Genomic DNA, 21,579 nt, shown 5'->3' on the forward strand with positions numbered 1-21,579 from the left:
CTTGTAAGGCACCTTCAACCTACACTATGAATAAAAGGAAAGTGCCAAATAAAGCTACTCTACGAAGAAAACAGAAAATAAAAATAAAACATCTCAAGTGATAAAAATAAACCCCCCTCAAATTAAGGGAAAAACAAAACAAAACCATCACAAACCAAAAAGAAAATTGTAACCACCACTCCAAATTAAATTAAATTTCCTCAAACAACTCTGAATTAGAAATGCAAAGATTAAAAACTGATATGTCTAAAAAATCAGCAGGAAAAAAAAAGAGTTGAGTGAACTTAGGAAAATAAGAAGAAAGGCAAAAGCACTTCAGAAATGATGTTTAAATAACAAGGTGTCCAAAGAAAAATTTTAATAAGTGGCACTGAAGAAAGGAAAAAACAACCAAGAAAAAGAAAATAAAATAAAGAATAAAATAGCAAGGGTCAGTGAAAGGTGACTGAGAGGGAAGACAAAGAAGTTCCAATATATGTACACTTGAAATTCCTGAGAAGACAGATGGAACGATTGGATAGGGAGAGATTTAGAACAATAATCAAAGGAAAATTCTGGAATTAAAAGACACCCTGAGCCTATATATTGAAAGGACCCAAAGACTCAAAAGATTGATTCCAAGATTCTAATAAAACAATTCAACTTAAAAAAAAAAAAAAAAAAAAAAGTTCTCAAAGACTCCAGGCAAAGAAATCACGAGGGCAAGAGATGTCATGAGATATCTCCAAAGCAACATCAAAGTCCATGAAATAAGGGGCAGCATTTCAAGAAACTCAAAGAATGAAATTATACACCAAGAGTTTTACAGCTAGCCAGGTGTCTTTTGAATATCAAAGCTATAGGAAAGTAACTTTCAACATTCAACAGCTCAATGAATACCACGCCTGTGACTCTTTCTTGAGGAATGTATCAGAGGATAAATTTCATTCAACAAAGAGTGGACCGAGAAAATTTCAGCAAAAAGACTAACGGTAAGCATTTAATATATTTATTGTAAATAAAAGACTAAAACAAGGTAGGGACATAATTGAGAGCAGAACACAGAAATGTTATATTTTCTGACAATGCAGGAGTAATGCAAGAAACCGTGAGAAAGAGAATAAACAGGGGAAAAGGAGAGTAGGACAAATTCATTGGTTGTTCACAGGCACTAGGTGAAAGTCGATGGATACCATCAAAAATTGACAAGCCAGTGATGTCTGCAAGATGGCAGAATACGAGTTTCCAGCACTCATCCTCCCACAGAAATGTAATTTTCTCCTCCCAGCCACGGAGGAGAGTACCTTTATGAGAGCTCAGAAGTCCAGCAGAGAGGTTGCAGTACCCCGCTGGAGCAAAAAGTCTGAAAACAAATGCATCCAAGAGGGTAAGAAGAGCAATTTCATTTTACTTGTGTCACATGTCCCCCAAAGTGGCACAGCCCAGTGCCCAGAGAGACCCCCTCAGCCCACGATTTCTCTCCTAGGGGAATGTGAGAGCACAGTGAATGCCTGGCTTCCCCAGACAGGCAAGATGCTGCCCAAGAGGCTCATTTCTTTGTTGCCCCAACTAGAACACTGAGGGGATCAGCATGGCTAAATAGTCTGAGGGATGTTTGGAGCAGGGAAAAGAAAAATGTGGTACATACAGAACTATGAACTATTGCGGAGCCTTAAGAAAGAAAGACATCCTGCCATTTGCAACAACATGGATGAACCTGGAGGACATTATGCAAAATGAAATAAACCAGACAAAGAAAAACAAATATGTGTGATCTCACAAAGTGGAATCTAAAAAAGTTGAAATCATAAAAGCAGAGAGGGGAATGGGTGGTTTTAAGGGGCTAGAGAGCAGGGGAAATGGGAAAATACTGGTCCAAGAGTTATGCAGGATTCATAAATTCTGCAGATCTGTAAAATATTGAATGTTTATTTATTTTTGAGAGAGAGAGCGAGGGGGGAGGGGCAGAGAGAGAGAGGGAGACACAGAGTCTGAAGCAGGCTCCAGGTTCTGAGCTGTCAGCACAGAGCCTGATGTGGGGTTCAAACTCACAGACTGTGAGATCATGAGCTGAGCCAAAGTCGCACACTCGCTGACTGAGCCACCCAGGTGCCCCTAAAACACTCTATGTTATACTTGAAACTTGCTAAGAGAGTAGGTCTTAAGTGTTCTCACCACACACAATGTGAGGTGATAGGTATGGTAATCAGCCTGATTATGGTAATCATTTCATAATGTACATGTGCATCAAAACATCACATTACAACTTAAATATATACAATTATTACCTGTTAATTATACTTTAATAATTCTGGGGGAAAATGCTGACCAACCAGACAAGAAAAGGTTAGATATGAAAAGAGGATTAAAGAGTTACAAAGGTAAGTACCAGAACAAACGTACAAACCTTTCTAAATATCAGAAGATATTTTAGCACATATGAATAAGGAAAACACATATTAAATTAGGATATAAAGAATGGGTGCTAGAGTTGAGACCAAACATGTCAGTCATGTCAACACTTGTGAATGGGTTTAACTCACACAATTAAATGAAAGAGACTTAAATTACCTCATAAAGCAAGACCCAACTATCTGCTATGTATAAAGGTCACACCTAAAACAAAGTGATTCAGAAAGGCAACAATAAAGGAATGGGGAAAATTATACATAAAAAAAAAAAAACAGCAGAAATAGCAATCCTGATATCAGACACACCAGAATACAATTCAAAAAGCATTAAACACAACAAAGGACACTTTTTAAACCTACAATTAATGGGAAATATAACAGGTATGAATATCTACGCACCAAACCCACAATAATCACCTTTATGAAGTAGAAACTAGAAGAGATGCAAGAATAATAGACTATTGTCAGAATAAGTCAGATCAAGTGGGTAGAGACAGGCACAGACCTAGAAAAGCTAAAATAATTAGGCAGCTCCAGTGGATGTACATCAAACCCTACAGCCTGTTAACAGACAGAAACCTTCCCCTTATGAGCTTATGAAACATTTACAAAAACTGAGCATGCATTAGCTAATTAAGAAAGCATCACTATGTTCCATAAAGTAGAATTATTATCAATATTCTATGATTACAGTATAATAAAATTAGAAATTATTAAGAATATTAAAAAACCAAACAGGTCCTTCCTCCTGGAAAGTTCCAAAATAATTTCTTTTGACTTACTCCTGGGCGAATGTGGAGTTAAAATATAATGAAGATTCTACAGATCAGAATCTATGAAAAACAGAGCAGTGATAAAGTGAAAGAATGAAAAAAAATCAAATTTCTAGCACAAAAATCTAGAAAAGGAACAGAAATGGGCCAAAAAGCATACAAGGGGGAATGATAAATGCAAAAGCAGAAACTATTGAAGAGAAAAATAGTAAGGAATAAAAAAGGTAAAAAGAGAGGAAGCACCATTATACACATAAGAAATGACAAGGGGAAATAACTATTGAAAAAGAAGAAATCTGTAAAAATGAGACTGCTCCTTAGATGTCTGGAAATAAATTCTGAAAAGCTAAATGAAATTGATAAATGCCTAGGAAAAATGGGTCCTAATAGAAATAAAAAACTTACAGCACATTCCACAGAAGAAACAGAGAAAGATATCAAGGACTATGCAAACGGTGCCCAGATGTTTTCACAGGGAAACTGCAACCAGACTGTTGAAGACAAGATAGCACTAACATATATTGTTCTACAACATGGAAAATGAAGGAAGGCTTGCTCATTTTGTTATGAAACCAGCCTAACACTGACACACAAACTTAGTAAAGATAATACCAAAAAAAAAAAAAAGGGAAATTATAGATCAATTTTATGTTCGAATGTGTAAAACTCTTAACATGTTAGTAAATAGAATTCAACACTTGCATTGAGAAAAGTTAAATGCTATGACCAAGAGGAATGTATTCTAGAAGTGGAAGGTTGGTTCGATGTGAAGAAATCCATTCATATGATACATACACACACACTGTATTAAGAGATCAAAGAAGAAAATCCTATCATTATATCTAACATAAAAAAAGCATTTGATGCAATTCAATACTTATTTCTAATTTAAAAAGCCACTCAAGAAAATAGGAATTGATGAATACTTTCATAATATAATGAAAAAATATATTTTAGTCCTAAAATCAGCATCCTACTTAATGGGGATTTAGTAAAGGCATTCCCACTAACATCAAGATCAAGAGTAGAATATTCTCTGTCTCCACTACCCCTTTAGAAAATACTGGAAGTAGCAGCCAGTGCAACTTGTATAAAAGAAATCAAATAGAGGCATATAAATTGGAAAATAAACTTTAAAATATTTCTGTTTGCAAATGACATCATGGTATATCTAGAAATCCTTAGAGAATTAATGATAAAAATTAGCAGGATATAAAATTAACATATAAAGTGAACAGTATCCATATATACAACTTATAGAGGATATGATGCCAGCAAATCCCATTTACAATGACAACTAAGTTTAAATACTTGGTAATAAACTTACCAAGAAGTGCAAAACCTTTATAAAGAAAATTTTACAACACCCCTGAAAAACATAATGGCAGACTGGAACAAAAAAAAGTTATGCTCTGTTCTCAGCTAGGACAATATAACATCTTAAAGATGTCAGTTCACCCTAATTAATGTATAAATGAGTGGTAATAGCAGTAAAATTACTAATAGGATTTTTATGGAGCCGGACAAGTGATACTAAGACTTGCATGAAAAAATGAACATGCAAAAAGTAGGAAATCACTGAAAGAGAAAGTCCAGGCAGGACAACTTGCCCTAACACATATTAAAAACATAAAATCTCTGTAATTTTACCAGTGCGGTATTAGTGCATAAATAGGCCAATGGGCCAGGGGAACAGAATGCAAAATCCAGAGAAAGACCCAAGAACATATGAAAATCTAAAATATGAGAAAAGGGGCATCTCAAATTACTGGGGCAAAGATGGACTTATAAATAAATGTTGCTAGGACAACCAAACAGACATTTGGGGAAAAAAGACAAAATTAAATCCATACTTCACACCATACACAAAAATAAACACCAAACATCAGAAATTTAAATGTAAAGAAATGAAACTATACAAGCAGTAGAAGCAAACATGTGTGAATTCCTTTATAAACTTGGTGTAAGATTTTTCACTCTGACTCAAAGTGTAGATGCAATAAAAAAAAATGATGCATTTCACTACCTTTTTTTTTTTTTTTTTTTTTTTTGGTGTGGCAAAAACACTGATAAGCAGAGTCAAAAGACAACAAACTGGGAAAAATTGTAACATATAGCACAGAGAAAGAGTTAACATCCTTTGGGGTGCCTGGGTAGCTCAATCAGTTGAGCGCCCAACTCCTGATTTTTGCCTTGGGGTATGATCTCAGGGTTCGTGAGTTTGAGCCCTCCATCAAGCCCTGCAATGACAGTGCAGAGCCTGCTTGGGATTCTTTCTCTCTCCCTCTCTCTGTTCCTCCCCAACTTGTGCTTTCTCTGTCTCTCAAAATAAATACATTAAAAAAAAAAAACACTTTAAAGTAAAAAGAAAAGAGGGTCTGCCTGGGTGGCTCAGTCAATTAAGCGTCCAACTTCGGCTCAGGTCATATCTCACAGTTCGTGAGTTCGAGCCCTCCGTCAGGGCTCTGCGCTGACATCTCAGAGCCTGGAGCCTGCTTTGGATTCTGTGTCTCCCTCTCTGCCATTCTCCCGTTCACACTCTGTTTGTCTCTCTCTAAAAAATAAACATTAAAAAAATTAAAAAGAGAAGAGCTAATATCCCTTCCTTATATATAAATAGACCTTAGAAATTGAGGGGAAAAGGTAAAAAGCCTGATAGAAAATCAGGCAAAAGACCTAAAGAAAAGCGGCTGGCTCTGTTGGTAGAACAGGCAATTCTTGATCTCGGGATCATGAGTCTGAGCTCCACGATAGGGACAAAGTTTACTTAAAAATATACATATATAAAGCAGTAATTAAAAAATTAAATTAAAATGTCTCCTAAATATATGAACATATATTTTAAAATATATGACTTCACTTATAATAAGAGAAAGGAGATTAAAAACATTTTGAGATAAAACTTCTTCTTTTAAAATTGAGGTATAATTGAAATACAATATTATATTAGTTTCATGTAGATAACACAGTGACTCAACATTTTTATACATTGTGAAATGATCACCACAACAAGTCTAGTTACCATCTGTCACCATACAAAGTTGATACAATATTATTGACTATATTCCTTATGGCATACATTGCCCCTGACCAATTTATTTTATTAAAGTTGGCATTCTTGTTCCCCTTCAATCATTTTGCTCTCCCCCAAGCCCCTCCCTTCTAGTAACCAACAATTTGTTCTCTGTATTATGAGTACGAGTCTTGTTATATTTGTTTGCTTTGTTTTTTAGATTCCACATATAAGTAAAGTCATGAAGTATTTGTCTTTCTCTGACTTATTTGCCTTAGCATAATCATATCCTCAAAGTCTGGCTAGCCATGCTGCCACAAATGGCAAGATTTCATTCTTTTTTTTTTTTTTTTTAATGGCTGAGTAGTGTTCCACTGTGCACGTGTATATACACATCATATAAACATATATATGTACATACATGACACGTCTTCTTTATCCACTCACCCACTGATGAATACTTAGGTTGTTTCAATCAAAAAGATACATGCACTACATTTGTTGCAGCATTATTTAATAGCCAAGATAAAATTTCTTGTGTATAACTTTGAAGACACCTCCCAAAATACAGAAATATATATTCATACATTCCTTTATTACAGTAGTGTTTGCAATTGAAAAATACTGGGAAAAATCTATATGTACATATAGGAGAATAATTGAGTAGACTAATATAGCTACATCATGAAATACTATGAAGCTATAAAAAAGAACAATCTCTATGAAACAATATAAAGTGATTTTCAGGCCTCCATGAAATAAAATATATGTGAGGAAATAAAATATATGTGAACTTCTTAATTTTTTCCAATAATTTACAAGAAACCAATGACACTGATTTCCCACAGGGGCTAGTGGGAATGGGGGGGGGGGAAGAAATGGTATGTACCTTTCTGCATACACTTCTTTTGTATAGCTTACACTTTTGGAACCATGTTGCAATGTTTTACATATCCAAAAAAAAAAAAAAAAAAGCAGTAAGAATGGGGAAAGGGGCAGGTACCTCGGTGGCTCAGTCGGTTAAGTGGCCAACTCTTGATTTCAGCTCAGGTCATGATCTCACACTTGTGAGATCAAGCCCCACATTGGGCGTGGAACCTGCCCAAGATTCTCTCCCTCCCTCTGCTCCTCCCCCCGTCTCAAAAAATAAATGGGTAAAATGAACCCAAAATTAGTAACAAAGATAACCAAATAAACCTAACTATATTCCCAATAAACAACCGTACCTTAGAGAAAGAAAAAAGAACCAACTAACTCTGAACACAATATTTTGTACAGACCATCTATAAGTCTATGTTGAATCCTAGTTAGTTGGTTTGTTTTACAAAGTGATATAGGTTAGTAATTCTGAAAATAATTTTTAGGTATTCCAGGGTTGAGTGAATAAGGAAATATGTTGAGAATAATTAAAATTTCTCACTGCCAGAGAAGTGAGCTGAAATATGGGAGGGGTGAAGAGTGAAATGAATCCTGTGATGTCGGATTGGAACGAGGGCTATAATTATAAACTCTTGGTTTTTAATACAGAGATTATTATTAACTGGGTAGGCAGTCAGGCAGATAGATATAGGAAAGTATATAGGTACATGTATATCTTGTATTTGTTTTCACTGTGAGAGCCAGAAGCAATAATACCCATCAGCAACGATACTCAGCAGCTCTCAGATCTTGGTTTCTAAGTACCATTCTCTATTAAAAGGAATTGGAGTTGGTGCACAAAAAGCACAATAAATCGTACCAGAAAAATAAAAAAAGTTTCCAAGAACTTATGGGGACATATCACAAGGACAAAGGTACTTCTCTGAAGGTATACTTCTTATATTTACACGATCTGGACAGAGAGACAAATGAGAGCCACAAACTTACTTAAATGCTTAAATCAATAGATCAAACTAATGACCTGTTAAATGAGATATACTCGTTCCATCCTACTTTGGCAAATGCATCTGTACATAAAAACAAAAATCAGAAGATACATGTATAGTTTTCACCTGGCTATAAGTTAGCAAAATATATCTTAAAAAAAAAAGGGGATATAGGAACTGACTAGAAGGGGCTCCCACTAAGACTGGGACAATCTGAGCATAAAAATAAATAATAATGGCAATAGGTTATCATGGACTCAGTACAATCAGAATCTATGAGTTTTCACTAATAGAAATAAATAATACATTAAAAACAAGGGAGAAAGGAGAGCCCATCCTCACAATAGATGTTAACCAATACATAAATTATCATGGAATGAGAAAAAACATCCTTTGGCAAACATCTTATCAAGAATTGATTCAGACAAGCCGGGGCGCCTGGGTGGCGCAGTCGGTTAAGCGTCCGACTTCAGCCAGGTCACGATCTTGCGGTCTGTGAGTTCGAGCCCCGCATCAGGCTCTGGGCTGATGGCTCGGAGCCTGGAGCCTGTTTCCGATTCTGTGTCTCCCTCTCTCTCTGACCCTCCCCCGTTCATGCTCTGTCTCTCTCTGTCCCAAAAAAAAAAAAAAAAAAAAAAAAAAAAGAATTGATTCAGACAAGAATCATCAACAAATGCTAAAACTAAGGGAAGAAAGTTTGATGAAGAACAGGATGTTTACCTAGTCTAGAAATAAATCCTCACAAAATATGTATACATTAAAAAGAAACAGTAACTTTACAGTGAGGAAAACCTTGGTGGAGAACACTTTAAGGATCAACTTTAACATTACCTATAATGGCACACATGGATATAAAGTGCCTCCTGATATGATGCACTGGGAAGAATTCAATATCACTTTTGTAGTATTCCTGCCAAAAAAAGGCATAACTTTAATCTAATCCCGAGCAAACCCAACACGGGGACATTCCGCAAAATAACTGGCCTATCATAATTTTCAAGACTCAAGGTCAAGAGAGCCAAGGAAAGGCTGAGATATAACGAATCTAAAGAGACATGACAGCTAAATGTAACAAGTGATCCTGGGCCAGATTAAAAAAACAAAAACAAAAAAATCTGACATAAAGGACATAATTGAGTCAAGTGGCAAAGCTGGGACTAATGGTATTACATCAACGTTAATTTCCTAGTAACTGTATTGTACTGTATTGGAAATGCATGTCGAAGCATTTAGGTGTAAAGGGATGACAGATCACTGACTGACAGATAGATAGACAGAGTTGGGGAGACAGAGACAGAGAGAGAGAACGGAATGGTAAAGCAAATATGGTAATCTGTAAGTAATTAGGGAGCTAGGGTGGTCTATGAAAGCTCTTTATGTTATTCTTGACACTTTTCTGTAAGTTTGAAATGACTTTGAAACAAGGAGTCAAAAATATTTGCCAGAGTAGAGGGAGTGAATTGGGGTAGATCAAAGAAGACTGGCAATGGGTTGATCATTGTTGAAATAAGGGGCATACAGAAATGAGTCTATGATACTCTTTATTTTTGTACAAGTTTGAAATTTTCCATATTAACAAATTTCTTAAAGGGAGAGAATATTTTTTTGCCACATCCTGAATATATTGTGTTCTCTTTGTCTCAGCTATTACCACCTTTCTCTACAGCCATTATCTCTTTCCTAAATGGCTGCAATAGCTTTCTGTCCACTCTACCTACAGCCTTTCTTGACCCTGATAATTCATGCCTCTCTGTAATCTTTTAACTGCCTAGGACAGATCCCACTAATCCCTATTTAAACTCTCCAATGGATTCCTAGTAGACTAAGGGTAAAACCCCAGCTCTTCCCCTTGATTGTTACTTCCCTGCATAAACCAACATTGCCATTTCTTCTTTTTACTACATTCCCCCTCTAGGCAGATTGCTTTTGTTTACAATCCCTGAACCTACTCAATTCATTTCGTCCTCAGGGCCTTTACATTTGCTATTCCCTCTGCCTGCAATCTCATAATCTTCATGTCCTGATCATTTGAGTTCTATATCTGTCACTTCCTCAAGATGCCTTCCCTGATGGTTCCACTCAATTGCCACACTCTCCAGTCACCCTCTATCATAGATCATTCTTTTCTATTCTCACCCATCCTTACATGAAATTGTAATTTTTATGAACTTTCCATGCTTCCCACCAGATATAAAGAAAGACCATGAAGGCAAGAGACTTGCTCATTCTTTTCACTGATGGCACAGTACCTGGCACATACTGATCATGCCATAAAAAATGGGGGATGTTAGACATTCAAATTCTAGTTTTGTTTTTCATTGGTTGAGTGAACTTGGGTAAATCCCTTGGGCAAATCCCTTGGGCAAATTCCTTAATCTTTCTGAATCACACTGTCCTCATCTATGGAATGGTAGCAATACCCAATGCACATCTCACTGGGTTGAACAAAATTTTGAACGCACATGTGCCTGAGAGATGCAAAGAAGTAGACGTGCATGGCTTTATTATTATAATGAATTGATACTGGGATTATTGACAAAATCATGTTCCCTGTCTAAAAGAGAATAAATTCTAAGCTTTTAACTATAGCCTGCTAAGTCCTCCCACCCCTCATTATCTGCTTCCTGTCTTTCTCTCTCTGGCCTTCTATCTATATCTCAGAATCAATCCTATCAAATCTTCCCAAATCATGGAATGATACAATTTGGGCCTCTGCTCAGATGCTTCCTTTATAGGACACGCTCAGTCCTCTGACCTATTTTCTGCATGAGAAATACCCACTTACCTTCAAAATTCAAATGAATTGTCATTTTTTTCTATGAAACTTTTCCTAAGTACCTTCTCATCCCCTCCATCTCCAGGCTTCCAGGGGTACAGTGGGTACTCCACCAATGAGACCCCTGATACGGTTTATTGTACACATTTGTTTTCATGACTGTCTTTCCCACTGTACTGTGGGTTCTCCAGGGCAGGAACTGTACCTTATTTACCTGTTTACCTGTGTATCTCCCCACCAGATCAGAGCAAGCCCTTAAAAAATGACTGTTGGATTTTTGCTGCCACCACCACCACCATCATCAGCAGCAGCATCTCCTTACAGAGCAGAGAATGGCCAATGATGACACAGTTTTGCAGAATAAACAAATGCAGATAAATGGGGGAGACTGGGTTCAAGTCATGGCTCTGACCTTGGACAAATCACTTCCCTACTCTGGACAACAGTTTCTTTTTCTGTTGTAAGAAGGGCACCGTATAATCTATACACTCCCTTCTAAAACTACATTTCATGCTTCCCATTCCTCAACACCAGAATTATACTCTAATTGGGATGTCCAAAGTGTGGTTCCTGGGCCTCATGGAGAGAGCGTTAGACCTTCCACAAGGGACTGGGAACTCCCAGGTCTAAACCAACGGAAGCTAGAGCCGTCCTTCATGCCTCCCTGCACAGCTCTTATCTGACCTTAATGATCACGGCTCTCTGTGAGAGATCCTTTGAGCTGTAATTACTAATTGATGTTTGTAAAGTCTTTGAAATTCTCAGGTGACAGATGTAATCAAGGGCCAATTTATTATGATAATTGTTATTAGTACAGCTCCTCATTATTTGTTGATGTTAACGGCAGGGCCAGCAGGTGTTTCAAGATTAAGCAGGGGATTGAGGCTGGCCATATCTGGGCAGAGAAAGAGATAAATGTGATGTGTGGGGGATCTGAGGTCTTTTAGAGACCCTGCTGATTTCAGTCTAGTCAGATTCCACTTTGTGGGGTAATGAATCAGCATCAAGGCACTAAATGTATAAGGTTGCCTAATGGCATTTTTACATGTTCATGTTCAAACCCAGCTCGGTCTCTTGTTCCTGGAATGTGCTTCGGCACATCCTCAGTCTTGGCTTGCTCATCTGCTAAATGAAGATACATACAGTATGAATTTACACTTGCTGTGTAATTGTGCAATTTACACTTGCTTGAGGCAAGGAAGAGCGGATGTGGGAAGACCAGTTAGGAGGCTGTTGAGGTTTCCCAGGCACAAGATGATGATATTTAGGATGAGGATGGTGACACTGGAAATGAGAAGAATATGTGGATTGAAGAAAATTTGAGTGTCGAACCATTAGGATTTGGTGAGCAACTGGATACAGCAAATGAGATGTCTTGGGCAACCCAAACTTCTAAGATAGGAAAGACCCAGGGATCTTTTTGGAGGGGAGGAATGAACAATTCAGTTTTTAAGAAGTCATTGCTTACCATCTCCACCAGTCTCATGTAGGTTTGGTTTCTGTGAATCTCATCAACTCTGCAGCCCAATAAATTGAGTTAATGGGCAAATCTGGGGGCCATGATGTAAAGGTTGGAACATGACCAACATTCAGTTTCCAGGAAGGGCTTGCAGAACTGCCCACTTGTTTCTCTGTAAGTACATTTCTAACTTCCCTTTGAAATCTCACTCTTCCTGTCTCCTCGATGTATCCAGTGTGCCAATGGTGTCTTTGCACACTTTGGACTTTGCTGATTTTGTTTCTCCTCCCTTAATTGCCTCCTGCTGAACCCTATTCCCAGTCTATTCAAATTTGATTGATGGGTTTCAAAAGTCTGTGCACCACTGATTTTTCATGTCCTTTCCTTAGTACACCTCTATACTCTGCCTCATATATATCACCTGTGACATTCTAATAATGATAGCTGACACTAACTCCGTGTTTATGGCAAGCCAAGCACCATGATACGCATTTTTAATGCATCTTCTTATTTAATATTTACATTTTGATAAAGTTGATACTATGGGCATAAAAATTTTCCGAATGAGAACTTGATTCATAGAGTTTAAATCACTTTCCTAAGGTCACATGGATGGTCAGTGCCAACCTATGCAACAGACTCTGTACCAGGTATGTTCATCAACAATGCCTAGGGAAAAAAAACTTTGAGATCCATTAATTTATTTAATGGAATTAATTGATGGCATTAATGCTATTATACAGCACAAGAAACAAAATCACTGAGTGTAAATGAGTCCATTAAATTTCAATTTAATATTGTATCACAATGTTGATTGGGTATGGTATTGGAGTATGGTATTGGAGTAGAGATAGTGTTGAGTGTTGGAGTAGAGATAGTATGATATTGGCCAGTATCTCCTCAGAGCCCCTTATGTAAGAATATACATGATAAATCTCCCTTCTAGAGTCTCCCATGGAAAGTATGTATGCTTCTTTCCATGAAGAGAAGCTTTGCAAATCTGCCATACATTCCTTTTTGCCTTTGCTTCCAGGAAGCTCAGGAGGTACAGCTAATGTTCTATTTCATTAACCACCTATGTTAGGCCTCTAGTGTAATGACAACGTTTCTTCTGCTAAGATTCTTGAGCTAATTTTAAATTTATATTAAGTCACTATGCATACATATTCACGTATATACACACATAATTATATACACATGCTAAAATATTTATGTGTATTATGCATATATACACATATGCTGAATTTGCACACGTGTGCCTGCACAAACACATACACGTATATGTGATATCTTCATTCAAAAGGTACTTAGGAATATGAATAAAGTTATCACAATCTATTATTTATTCCTTACAAAGACTCCGGGGAGCTTGGAAGGGCATATCTTGTCCCTACTTGACAGATGGGGAAACTGAAGTTTAGTAGGCAGGTATTCATTTCATGAAGCTGAAAAATAGCAGAGCCAGTTTTTAAAGTCATAGATCCAGTTTCCAAATTCAGTGGTATCCCAACTTTTTCACCATTTGGAGGCCAATTGGGCCAAACTTCATAAGGACCCTTGGTTTGCAAGGGGCCTGATGGAAGCAGAAACCCCTGCTAAATGGAAACTTAGGTTGCTATTTCCATGAGCCTTTTGAGGGCTGGGGGCTGGAGCCTCAACACCCAGACTGACAAGATTATCAGCTATCAACATTTGGGTAACCTCCATTTACTTTTCCAAATGAGCCTAAAGTATCTTTGTGTTGAAAGGAAAATGTTCTTGGTCCCTCAGGTCTCATACCATGATAATAAAATCTGTAGGAACTAGGAGTGAGTGAAAAAATAAATTAGCAACCTGGGAGAGCTCATTTTGGTATTTGTACAAGGTGACACTCAGGGAATTTCTCTCTCACTTAGTAAGAGAAGTTTGAGCCCCAACAGGGCTTCAATAGAAGTTCAGAACTTTTAATAGCAGGTGCTAAGGCTCACATGGTAGAATGGAGCTTAGAGGTAGGTATGCTCAGGAGGCTGGGTGATCCCCAGGATCTGAGGATTGGGAAGGAGGACTGGGCAGGTTGATGCGGCAGGCAAAGCAGGCTCCGGTGACAAAGCAGGACTTGGAGGGGCACTGACCAGGCCTAAGCTTTCCAAAGTGGTTATAGAAAGGTTTTGGTGATAACCCTGGCTTCCAAATGTCCATTTCAGTCTCCCTCTCTACTTTCACTCAGCTGCAGCAGAGCTGATACAATCCAGAGACAAGTTCCTAACATAGGACTATGGTAACAAGTCAGTAAAATAATACGTGGAGGTCTTCAGTTCACAGTTTTCTGATACTTTGGCAGCAATTGATGGGTGGGAGCAATCTAAAGTTTTCTGAGGCCTCTCAACCATACTTCATGGTAGACTTGGAAGAACCACTGCCTTTCAAAGTGGAATAGTGTCAACAGGGAGTATTAGACATTTCTTTACCATGTATCGATGTAGATAAAATGAGAAAGCTGTTACTAAAATCCCTTCTTCAGTATGAAGTAACTGAGATTCTATGAGATTGTTGGATGCTCCTGGCAGTCTATTCATTCACTGATTTAAATGGAGTCGCTTTGTGAGACCAATTGGGAAGCAGCACAGGTGATAGCATCTTCTTAGTGTCTGGGATGCAGTAGGAGCACAATAATAGAAAGTTCTCAGGATCTGTAATAGGAAATGGACAGGTGCTTCAAGATTGAGTGTATCATGGGAATTTTATGGAAAAGTTTCATTATGGGCAATAATAAGGAAGTGTGGTGGTCATTAAGGATGTTCTCAAATACCTTAAGTTCACATTCTTGGCACTTGGCTGGAATCAGCTGCCTCATTGTTTTTGAAGTTAAGCATGGCCGCATAAATAGCCTTGGCCAATGAAATGTCCAAGTGGTGGGTATCATTTTGTGTGGAAACTTTTTAGAATGAGCGCCCTTTTGCCACATTTCTCTTTCTCTGTCTTGGTGATTGTGTAAGCATATGTCAAAATGGACTTTCCCTTAGCCTCAGCCCCCTGAGTGACTATGATGAACAGAGTCCTTCTGCCGACCCATTCTGGACATGCAGAAGGAATGAACAATATTTCTTTTTCTGATAATACATGGAGATTTCATGGTTGTTTGCTACTATAGCATAAATTAGTTTGTCCTAACCAATAGAGGGGTTTTCTTATAAATTCCCTGATTGGAATATCTAAAACCCAAGTCATGAGATAGCCCTGTATGATCTTAACCCTAACCCATCTGAGCTTGGGCCTCCCCTATCTTCTCATTCCATGGTCCACCTGAGCTTTCCTCACGTGACAAGTGAGAAGTCACTAAAGGAGACAAGTGAGAAGTCACTAAAGGAGACAAGTGAGAAGTCACTAAAGGAGAAATAGAATCAGGAAACGGGGTTGGGAGGGGCAAGATCACTCCCCAAAGACAAAATCAATTATGTCACAAGATTTAACAAGAACAGAGGTCAGACTTGGACCATGTGTGAAACATTAAACTAATAAAAATAAAGCCTGAAGTGAAGTTATGAAGCAATTAAGTGATGGGTGAGTCAAGACAGTCAACAGCTGCCACATAGACATAGTTCCTGAGGTTAGATAAGGACGCTCCAACCTTCCCCTGCCTCAGGAGAGGAGCTGCAGGAAAGCAGCAAAAAGGAAAAGAACTTGGGCATGGGGTGGGGGAGGTAGGTCATTCATCTTGAGATGTTAAGTAACAGCACAAGTTCACATCATTGGAAATAGCCCAAATTCAAAGCCAAGTCTGTCTGATGACTGACTACCTCTCAGTTCTTTCCATGCCTCAGAAAACCAATCCATGTACAAACATTCTTTTAACAGTTTTTGGACACAACTAAATATAGCTCCTTCCAGTACATTCAGAGACGCAGAACTCTCCATAACCACACTCTACCTAGATAATCCTCACTATTATAATGTGATTACACTGCAAACATGAGGACCCCTTCAAAATAGCATCTGGCTTCCAACTGCTCTCAAGAGGCAATTGAGTTCAGGAGCTGGAAGAGAAAGCGAGAGAATGAGAACAATCACCCTCTACTTCCCAATTCTCTTATTTAGATCACCATTTGGCAGAGGCATCATCCAGGTTGAATGTGCTCCTACATGATGAAAAAGATATGGCAAGGAAAGAGTTTTCTCTCTGCATAAATATAACATGCACAACAACCCTGCCCAAGAAAAGGTGGCTTCTGGTGGATATTTGCATGAATTTGCCACACTTGTTTTGCATCCAACCGTTAATTATGGTCCTTTCAACTTCACAATTATGGCTAATGGTGGTGGGGATGCAGAGAACAGTAGATTCAGCAGACCTCATTCTGGGAGGAGTGGGGGAGAAAACAATGCAAAACTGCACCCACCTGCTGTTTACAACTGAGACAGTTACTCTGGGTACCATTTGGAAGATTTGGAGGAAATCAAGGCTGCCCAGGAGCCTGGAGCTTGGGAAATGAGACAGCTGGGGAAAAGTCTTACTGCTATGATGGAAGGAAGGTCCTCCAGGGGCTCATCTGTCTATGGTGAAAATAGCTCAGAACCACATCTCTCATGCCACACAGAATGGAAATTCAGACTGCACTGACACTTACTTGGTATCTTTCAGAATTTAAGATCTTTTCTCATTTAATCTTCAAAATGACTGTGTGAGTTTTATATTACCATTTCGATTTCATAAGCAAGAAAACAGACTCACAAACAAGAAACAGTTCGAAACAGTTCATACTCTCATTCATTCACTCATGCAACAATCATCAAGTATCTACTATGTGTTAAATATTGTATTTAGTATGGAGAATACAGAGGCAAACAAAACAGAGCTGCTACCTCCGGTAGCTCTCAGTTTAAGGATGAAGGCATGCACTACGCAAAAATAAGTGCAATTAAAAGTGTGCTCAGTGTTATAAAAAAAAACAAAAAGAACAGGTTAACATGTAAGTGAGTACTGGCATGGACAGCTCTTAGAAAATATAAATGCAAAGTTCTCAGAGGATGGGACATCGAAAAGGAGGCCTGAAAAATGAGAAGGTACTAGTTCTGCAAAGAATGAAGAGAAGAGACAGTCAGGTAGAATTACAGCTTGCATAACGGCCCCAAAGTGAGAAAAATATCTTGGAATGTTAGGGAAATAATGTTTTAGAAAATGGTAAGGCGAGGAGGGGTAGTGAACATGTAGCAGGCATGGTCTAACTATCTTTGAAGTACAACTCTAGGTTCTAGGCATCGTTTTGAAGGAGGGCATTGGAAAAAAGGAGTATGTCTATGAAAGTACAGAATAAATAGGATTAAGAAGATAGAGAAAATCATTCCAAGTGAGAAACAGAAGTAACTGCATGCTAGACATCAATAAGATATAGCCTGGGTGACCAAACAAAGATGGTAATTGGTACGGTCTTATTTTCTCCAAGAGGCTGACATGGGAAGAAAGATTTGATTTGTTCAAATAAATACAAGTGCCCAAGAGTACAGAGTTAAGAAGACCAAATTTGGCTTTATAGAAGGAAGAAAGTTCTAATAATTTTACCTGCTCCACAAAGGAATCAACTCTTTCCCTCCAGAGAATTGCAGTGATCAAGCTGAGGTTCTATAATGCCCTGCCAAGAACACCTTATTGGAGATTTCTTTGTAGGCTGCTGGTCTGAATTAGATGACACTGTAAAATTACCCAGTTCTAAAATGATATAATAGATCTATGATATAGCCATATCCAAAATAAATGGTTACAATATGGCTTGATTCACAAGAAAGACTGGCACTGAGGAGTCAGAACCAAGGACAGTGCTCTAACAGCCAACACTGCCTTTGTTCTCCATAAGAAAGCATCAATGGCTAAATGTGATATTACTAATCTGATCAAAATTCCCAGTAAAAGTGCCTGTCAACAATCCACACTTCAGGAAAATACCTGCAAGGTCTCTGAGCACCATGCCTCATGATGTACATCATACTTGGGCTCTCCATTGTGTTTACAGAGATGGATTAAAATACTTCCACATTTATGTAGATTACTGTAGAATTTACAGAATATCCTTATCCTCATCCCATTAATATTCAACACAGATCTTATGTCAACATTTAATGAGTGAAGAAATGCCTTTTTGTGACGTTTGGTATGCACTTGCTAGAGGTTTACTTAATTAATTGATCAATCATATGTAACTATTTTTAATAGCTTACTTAAAATCAGAGTTATTAGGGTTTTGTGTGTAGGTAGTCTGATTGCACAGGCTGGATATTTATCCAGTCTGATGAACTGAAAAAGAAACTCTATTTAATATCCAGAATAAATATACCTGGACCCTAAAATTTTCTTACCCCATTCTGATGAAACTTGCAGGTAGGGTTGGGAGCAATAAAATTGATTGACAGTAAGTTATTCAATCTGGCCAACGACTATCCTGCAACAAATGGCCATTTTTTGCTTTCCTTTAATTTGTTTTAATTTAATGTGACTTGGCCTCATCCTTTGTTTGGTTTTAATCTTCTAGTAATATGGAAATAGCTTGATCCAAGATATTTTTTCCTCTTTAAAGAGGGGAACAAAGAACCACTTAAAAGAATCAAACCTGGTACTTTTGTCTTCTGGCTTGCTTTATAGTTGCTGATTTTCATCACTTACAGTTTCATCACTTACAGTTTCCTTTGCTTCTCCCCATTTTCTTTGTAGATTGTTGTTTCCTGTTTTTTAAAGGTTAGATTGGAAATCTGCCTTTATGTTTAAAAAAATTTACTTTTCAAAAATTCTCAGTCTCAAAAACAAAGTAGTTGCTATTTGTTCCATCCTGTCTAAATTGGGGCAATTGGCAGATTTTTATTTACACTCATCAATCCTCCAACTCTTTCTCAGTTTCTGTTGACATAACAGCAGATTACAGACCTTGATTAGAATTGTTAATTCCTTACATGTTCTCTTTAATTACTTTTTTATATTAACCTTCTCTTTTGTAACATATTTATAGCAATTATTTAGCATTAACACTATGTTTAGTTAATTTCCAAGTTCAGTGTTGGTCTTTTCATTCTACATTTCTCTGTTCTTGATTTCTTTATTTTGATTCATTGCTTGGTCAATTGCTCTTTGAATGATTTATTAGAGGCAGAGCATGCGGGAGCCCCTGGATAACGAGAATGTCTTTCTGATGTATTTACACAAGAACAACAACTGGGCTGATAAAGAATTTGTGGGTTATAACATTTTCTCCTCAAAAATCCTCCAGGCTTAACTGCATTGTCTGCTGCCCTTTATGAGATGGAGAAATCTGAGAGGGGCCGGCAGAGATTTGTTAGACTGAGAATGGCTTTTCTGCTCCTATGACTCTTTAACTTAACTCTTTTCAGTATAACTTAATACGAAATACAGTAATTTGAAATAGTGTGTAGTTTTTTCCTTGTCAGAAAAATACAACATGCTGAGCATCCGGCTCCCACAGCTCTTCCTCTGCTCCTTTTTCTCTCTGTTTCCTCCTGTTCCTCTGTCCCTCTATGTTTCCCTCAAGACACCTGGCATAAGCACCCATCCAATTCCTTTCCTGCAAATCTTAGTTCCAAAATGGGAGCACACATGGTGCGGGATGGAAGGCATAAGTAATTAAATGGCCTTGTTCATCCGGAAGCAGTAGTAGAAACTACTTCCTGGATGAGGTAGCTTCAGAGTGGGGTGACTTCTTTCCCAATGGCAAGCCTCCTTCCTTGAGGAAGTAGTTTACTGTGTGAAGTTTGTAAAGCCAAACCTCCCACAGTTCTCTTGCCTCACCTGCTTGTTCCACTCAAGGCCAACCACACTTGGGTTGGGGAATTCCTCCTGGGGTCCATTTGTCTCTATAGACTCGGTCTCCAGCTGGGTTTCTATTAGAGTCATGGTAGGAATGTGATATAGAGTGAACTGAGTATAGCTGCTACTCTTCTTCACAGCATGGAAACCCAAACAGCACCTCTTGACATGTCGCCAAGAGCAGAGAAAGCCACACCTTCTCAGAATTGTGTTCGACCAACAAACTGGCCAGTCTGGGATGCAGAGAAACAGAGACAAGATGGGCCCCCAGATGCTTTCTGCCCATCTTTATGTCTTCTTCCTCAATACATCAGAGTGTTTCATGCAGAGGAAATACCAGATGGACAGATGGAAGGCAGTCTGGCAGCTTCTCTTTGTAGTTTTAGACTCTGAGGAATGTTGCTTGGGCAAGTAATAAATGCAGACCTGAAATACCAGTGTGGAATTTAAATGGGTATGTGGACATTTAAAATGTTAATTAGTTCCTCAATCCAGGTTTCTCATAAGGTAATGACTGCCACTGACAGACTAAACTCTATCTCGGCCACCAGAGCCTACAGAGGCTATTCAGCACACACTTCACCAAATCTTGCTTTTGTTTCGGCTTTCCTTTCTCCAGTGAGTTTCTCACTTCTCCAGATATACCATGGAACATGGCACACACCAGACTCCCTTATGTTAAGAAAAAGTCTTGCAGGGGAGGGGAGGGTTGCGCATACTATGTAACCTTAATATGAACTATAGGGCTTAGCTTATGTCAGTGTTTGTTGTATATTTGTTGAGTGAAATATGGCAACCTGAGATATATGCACAAAAGCAAAATGGGAAATACTTGTGTCATAAGAGGAACTAAAGATACTTAGTTTGCAGAAAATAAGACCAGATGGGTGTATCTGAACAGAGGGGAAGTGGATGGTAGGAAAGATCTTATGTAACTGAAAGAATACCACCTAAGAAGGTGATTGCATTGGTTCTCTTGGGACCTAAGGGTATGGACCAAGAGCACTGGGTAGAACCTATAATAAGAAACATATTTTGGGGCACCTAGGTGGCTCAGTCGGTTAAGCGTCCGACTTCAGCTCATGTCATGATCTCACAGTCTGTGAGTTCGAGCCCCGTGTTGGGCTCTGTGCTGACAGCTCAGAGCCTGGAGCCTGCTTCAGATTCTGTCTCCCTCTCTCCCTGCCCCTCCCCCACTCATGCTCTGTCTCTGTCTCAAAAATAAATAAAAACATTAAAAACATGAAAAAAATAAACATATTTCAGGCAGTACAATAGAAGGCTTTCTTAGAGCCACGGACACCCCAAAGATCGGTAAAATTACCACATAAAGAAGTAAGTTCTCGGTCATTAGAGATATTCAAGAATAAGCACTAATACCAGTTAACTGTGATGTTGTAATGTTGATTGTTTTATGTGTAGGGGGAGAGAGGTAGATATTTGGTGACCTTTCCCATCCTTTTCAGCCCCGTGATTTTGTGATGTTATGACTGGTATCCCATCTTGACCAAAGAAATATC

General features: G+C 38.2%; 1 protein-coding gene across 16 annotated transcripts in view; it reads right to left on the reverse strand.

Moving 5' to 3' along the window:
• Positions 1–21,579, reverse strand: part of PTPRT (protein tyrosine phosphatase receptor type T) — a 1,080,869-nt gene that overhangs the window by 227,171 nt on the left and 832,119 nt on the right. The gene's annotated exons all lie outside the window — the stretch shown is intronic.

This window comes from Puma concolor, chromosome A3 (assembly GCF_028749965.1).
Source record: "Puma concolor isolate L17-30 chromosome A3, mPumCon1.1.hap2, whole genome shotgun sequence".
Lineage (NCBI taxonomy): Eukaryota > Metazoa > Chordata > Mammalia > Carnivora > Felidae > Puma > Puma concolor.